At 52.9% G+C, this 6,000-nt stretch overlaps 1 protein-coding gene across 3 annotated transcripts in view; it reads right to left on the minus strand.

Annotated features, from left to right (window-relative positions):
* FAM168A (family with sequence similarity 168 member A) overlaps positions 1–5,163 on the minus strand; it is a 223,574-nt gene extending 218,411 nt beyond the window's left edge. For 2 of the 3 annotated variants that reach the window (XM_086622374.1, XM_086622360.1), the window contains exon 1: positions 5,138–5,163. The gene's annotated coding sequence lies outside the window, so the exon portion shown is untranslated. The remainder of the gene's footprint in view (positions 1–5,137) is intronic. The other variant, XM_086622366.1, reaches the window with a different exon arrangement.
* Between the last annotated feature and the right edge of the window lie 837 nt (positions 5,164–6,000).

Here is a 6,000-nt window from a genome sequence, read left to right on the forward strand (position 1 = left end):
TTCTTTGAAAAATAAAGCATTATGTCACGAGTATCGTCATCATCGTCGCTTCCCTGCAGGGTTCCAGCAGGAAAGAGAGAAGAAACATCAGGTTTACTTCAATACAAGCATGACGAACCGTGTCATCTGCTTTCAGACTGAGAGGCAGTGGGAAAGAGATTTTAGAAAAGTAGAGAAGTAACAAAATGCTCATATTTGAGCAAAGTTACATATTAAAAAAATCTACCTGAAAATTACTCAGATTTGTGTGCTCATGTTCCTGTTTGGAGCCCAAGCCAAGAAAACAGCCTGGTTCTCAAAAGTTACTTCATACACAAGAGCTTCCACAAATTTCAAGGGATCTGCAAACGCTGGATAAAACTCTGGATACGCTTTAAGAGCTGGATCTTCCCTGAGTGGGATCAGGTCTGGGATTTACGCTTCAGACGCCCATTGCAAGGTGCACCTGCCTCTCAACAACAGAAAATCCTAAAAATTCACAACTCTGTCGCCACCAATTCCAACCCACAAGTAAATAAACATAAAATCCCACCTCAAGATTATCCACCCAACAAAGTCAAGCATCGATATGTGAGCACAATAATCCAAAACATATATCCTATACATGTTGTTCCAAAATCAGCAGGACAAACAAGCTACTATTTGGTGGCCATCAACCACCACCTACACAACACTTCCAAGCTCTTCTCCACCTGCTCAAAACTTCTTCCAAACTCCCTCCCACAGCCCCCATCTCTTGGTTGGGCAAAGGACCACACGTGCTCCAGCTGCACATGACCTGACCAGCCAGCAAGATGCTGTCTCATAGAAAAATAAGGGGAGCAGTTATGAGCCCTGCGCTCAACTTTCTCAAAACTTTAGGAAAAAATAAAGCTAGATTGTCTTCTACATCTATGGTCCTTTGAAATTTGGATCAAAGTGCCAAAGGGAGTGCAGAATTCGTGGTGGGCAGGTAGATAATGCATCACCTCATCCTCACCTCCTCAAGAAATCAGGTTTACGTGAATTTGCATAAATAAACACAGCACTGCCGCTGACATTTTCCTCCTGCATTTAGTGATATCCATGTTTTAAACACAAAAAATAGGAACAGAATGATTCCGTTGAGCGGAAGGAACAAGAAGGAAACACAATTTGGACACCTCTGGAGAACGGCATCCGTTTGACTGGCAGGTAGTCGAGTCACACGGAAATAATTCTTGAAAATTTATTCCCGGTTCTAAAAAGTGATAGATTAAGAGCCAATATTTTTTTAATTCAAAGAGTTAAAAGACCGTCAACAGGCGAAAATCGGAGAAGTGGATTTTATTTACTGTCACCCAAAAATCTTCACCTATTTATTGAACAGATGCACGACAGCACACAAGAATCCAGTAACATCAGACAAGACTAATGGATTTGCATTTGAAATCAGCCAAAAAACGCTGGTTATGTAGTTTGGAAAAACACAGTAGAACACAAGGAGAACCCTTTCCTCGTTCAATCACTTTGGATCGAATATTTCCATGGACTGAACATGACGACTTAGAGATTTTAAGCAGGAAAATTGAGTCTAATTGGCAAGAAAGATCACGGTACATTAAGAAACGAGACCAAGGTGAGCAGATACGAACCTCTCCTCACAGCCAGCTTCTTCTCGGACGCACGATCTCGCCTGCAAACAAATCAAAGTCGGAGCTGCACCAAAATTACCTCGTTTGCACTCGGAGAGCGACGCCAGAGTCACTCCTCCCCGAGCACGCCGGCTAATAACACAGTTCTCATGGGGATGCTTCAAATACTTCTTTGTCGGACCAGCGCGGGGAGGAGGAGATTGGCAGGACATGGCACGTCTCTCGCCTCGTGACGGGGGTCAGCCCCAGCACCTCCACGGCGCCCATCCATCCGAGGGGAGCACCGACCGAATGAGTGAGAGGAGCGAATTCGGGGACCGAAAGGCGCAGTGGAGAACGCGGCGGTTTAAGGAGAGACTTTGTATGAATTGCAGAGGAAACAGAAAGTACACGGAGCACTTGGTGCTGCGGAAAGGGAAACCGGGGGCCTCCGCAGATGCAATCGAGCCCAAAAGGCACGACTGGAAGACAAATGAAGATCATAATCCGGACTGAAGGAAAGAGTGAGCTCAGAAAGGAAGATATAAAAGTCGTATTTCCCTTTTGACAGCCTCATCGACTGCTACATCAACCACTTGAGAGCTGGAAACGGCCAGAGAGTTCCTGGGTGGAAATGTGGAGGTTTCTAAGCACCAGATAAAGGTCTGAGATGCTCCTATGCCACAGGCAGCAGCAGAAAAATACCTGGGTTTAAAATGAGACTGAATTACGGTTTATGCCACGGTTGCTGGCTTTTGCGGCGGGTAGGACTTGGCCACCCCGGAGCTCCATCCCAGCTGCAGATGTCCCACTTCCCAGAAAAGGAGACCAGTGCCGATCTCACGGCGGTCGCCTTCAAAAACTCACCAAAAGCAGAGCCTAACCTGGATGAAACGCACGCTCCCCGTGCCTGAAGCGGCTGCATGCCTACGCCTCCAAACCCAGGTTTACAAGCTCTTCGAGACAGATCAGATAATTAAATTTAGACTCAATTTAATTATCATTTTAATTATGTTTTCAGCAGAGATACCGAAGGCCTTGCGCAGAAGCGTTTCTCCGAAGCGTTTTCCCTCGCCTGAGGAATGTTTTCAGGATCACCAAGAGCAGCGTCCCCTTCCCCTCCTGGTTTTTCCCTGTTATCCATGTGGTGGGTTACTGATACAGGAGAGCATGAAACCTCACAAAGAGGTATTTTAAAAACCTCTGAACAGTTCACCTGCTGCAATGCAGACTTATCACTCAATTTGACAGACGAATATCACCTGGGATCAGAAAGGATCTCTACAACACCTTCTCCCGAAATGACCGTACCCCATAGTTATCTCACATTAATTTTGACGAATACAAGAGTATCATTTGGGTTTCTCACTCCAAGCAATATTTCCCATTACTGAACAAATTCAAAACACCTTCACGGCACGCGGTCATTCTGCTTCCCATCCCTTTGTTCCAAAGGAGAAGGGTTATACACCTACCACTCCAAAAAGCGTGTCTTTACTAACAGCCAGGAATTTTAATCAACCAAAGAGCATATGAAAAAAAAAAAAAAAATCCCTCATAAATCTGAACAACAATATCTGAAACACTTAGCACGCGCGTATTAAAACGAAAGGCCACATCATTTGGGAGAGAGAAATCCCTTCTCAGAAATGCAAACATTTATTTTGGTTAAAAAAAAAAAAGTTAAGATGCATAAGTAGATAAGCTGATATTTGTAACCTCTAGGACAAAAGTTAACCAGATTTAATATATATTTCATCCGAAAAATACACTGCTCACTGCTATCAGCCCTTTTAATGACTACATACATCTAGCAAGAATAAATCACAGAATGGTTTGGATTGGAAGGGACCTCAAAGATCATCCAGTTCCAACCCCCCTGCCATGGGCAAGGACACCCTCCACTACACCAGGTTGCCCAAAGCCTCATCCAAATATTCAGACTATAGTTGTTGGTTGGGTTTTTTTTATGTGCTCAACCATAAAGGTCAAGAGAATCCATGAAAGAGTTAAAATTCAAAATCAGAAAGAACTGAAAAAAAAAACAAAAGCATTTGGCCTCCTAGTACCAATTTCCTTTTGCTTTACATTGCCCAACATCGCTCCTCAATTTGAGTTCTAATCAACAACCACTTCACAGTTAACATTTCACAAAATAATGGGGTTGATGCAATCAAGTCCAGCAAAATGTTTCCCCAAAGATGTTTCCATCACTCACATTCCTTTAAAAAAAAAAAGAGGAAGAAAGCTCTAGCTTCCTCCATCGCTGTTTAACAGCAAGAATAAACACACCACTGCATCTTAAATCATATTTTGATTAAAACATAAATAGAAGCACTTGGGGTTTCTTTCTGGTTAGTACAACACGCCTTTGTCCAGGAGAGGGGGAAAAAAAAATAAAAAACCCTCAACCTGCTCATTTTCCTACATTTGACAGTGCTCAACACCAAACGAATGCCTTTCGGAGGAAATTCAGTCTATGGAAATACAAGCCATAACCTGAAAGCTTCTCATCGCGATGCGCAGGGGGGGAAAAAAGAGGAAAAAAAAAAACCAAAAATCCCCCGTGAAATGCAACACAGCAGAAAATCTTTTTTTGATGATGAATATTTATTTCTGTTTCCCGTGACGGACTGAAGCCAAGCACCTTTTTGGCGTTATTAACCCTCGACACAGCGACGGGCTTCAGCCCCCGAAACCCACCACGCCACCAACCAAGTATTCAGGCAATTATTCCCAAAAAAAAACCCAAGAAAAATAATCACTCCTTTCACGCAAACGAACAGAACACACTATTTTACGGAGAAAAATATCGCCGCCCCACAGCTCACCCCGCGCTCTCCGCTGCCAGCCCACGCTGACAGCCCCCCGCCCCAGCGAACCGGTTCTGAACCGCCAGGAACGGGAGCGGGACGGGGGGGGACCGGGGGGGACGGGAGCGGGACCCGGGGGGGGGGACGGAGCGGGACTAGGGGGGGAAGGGGGGGGGGGGGACGGGAGCGGGACTGGAGCGGGGGGGGAACGGGAGCGGGAGCGGTACCGGAGGGGGACGGGAGCTGGAGCGGGACCGTGGGGGGGGGGACAGGAGCCGACGGCCGCAGCTCGGCCGTTCCCATCCCACGGAGTTCCCGGCGGGCTCCTTAATATTCCCGATACCGCTCCCGCCGCCGCCAGCGTCCCCACGTGCCCCTCTCGGTATTTTCGGTGGGTGCGCTGCGAAGCGGCGCCACCCCCCCCCCCCCCCCCCCCCCACCTCTGGGGGGGCTCCGGGACCGGCTCTCGCCCTCCCCGGGGCGATGCTCTCCCCTCCCCACCGGCTCCGGCTCTGTCACGCGTGACCCCCCCGCGACAGGGCCGCCCCCCCCCCCGGCCCTGTCCCCTCCGGGGGTGCCCGCAGCCACCCAACACCCCCCCCCCCGCGGTCCCCTCATGTCCCCCCCGCCGCTGTCACCCGCCGCCTCTCACCCCCCGCCGCGGCCCCCCCCTCAGCGCCGCCGGTCGCCCTCCGGGGTGTCGACCCCCCCCCCCCCCCGCCTCACCCTCACCTGCGGCTGCTCGGGCGGCGGCGGCGGCGGCGTCCCCTCTGCCGGTGCGGCGGCGGCAGCGCGCGGCCCCTCCTCGCGCTGCTGCTCCGCGGCTCTGCCTCTGCCCGCAGCCGGTGGGGGAGGGGGCGGCGGCGGCGGCGGCGGCGGGCGGGGGGGTGAGGGGGGGGAGTACCACCCGCGGGACCGTTACAGGCGCTGCGAGGACTACCGCTCCCGGCATGCCCCGCGCGCGGCCGTCGCGGCGCAGTGCCGGCCGCGCCGCGCGGGGCACTCTGGGTAATGTAGTCCGCGCGGCGGGCGCGGAGGTAGCCGGGGCCCGGGCGGCCGCGGGGCACTCTGGGAGGTGTAGTGCGGGGGGGGGGGGTGTCTCCGAGCAAAGCATGACGGGAGCTGTAGTCCGACGGGGCGTGGCGGGAGCTGTAGTCCGCGCAGGCTGAGGGGAGGACGCGGCGGGGACCGCTCGCGGGCCGTGCGAGGCGGCGCTCCGCGGGCCCGGGGCCTGGGTCCGGCTGCGGGAAGCGGCCCGCGGGCCGCCCGGCGAGCGCGGGGCAGCGGGCCGGCAGCCGCGCCCGCGGCGAGAGAGCGGGAGCGGGTACCGGGCCCGGCCTCGCGCCACCCCCCGCCTCCTCCTCCTCCTCCTCCTCCGGCCGCGCCTCACGCCTTCTCCTCACGTCGCGAATCGGCCCCTTCCCCGCCAACGGCCCATTCTGTCGTATCCCCCCAAAAATCCCTCCCCGCGCCCCTCCTCCGGCTGTGGGGCGCAGCCCCCCGCCCGCTCCTCCGCCACTTCCCTGCCCAAACCGTTCGCCCCGCGTTCCGGGGGCACCCACCCCTCAATATTCGGGGAAGGCGGCTGCCGGCAC

Source organism: Tauraco erythrolophus, chromosome 1 (assembly GCF_009769465.1).
Source record: "Tauraco erythrolophus isolate bTauEry1 chromosome 1, bTauEry1.pri, whole genome shotgun sequence".
Lineage (NCBI taxonomy): Eukaryota > Metazoa > Chordata > Aves > Musophagiformes > Musophagidae > Tauraco > Tauraco erythrolophus.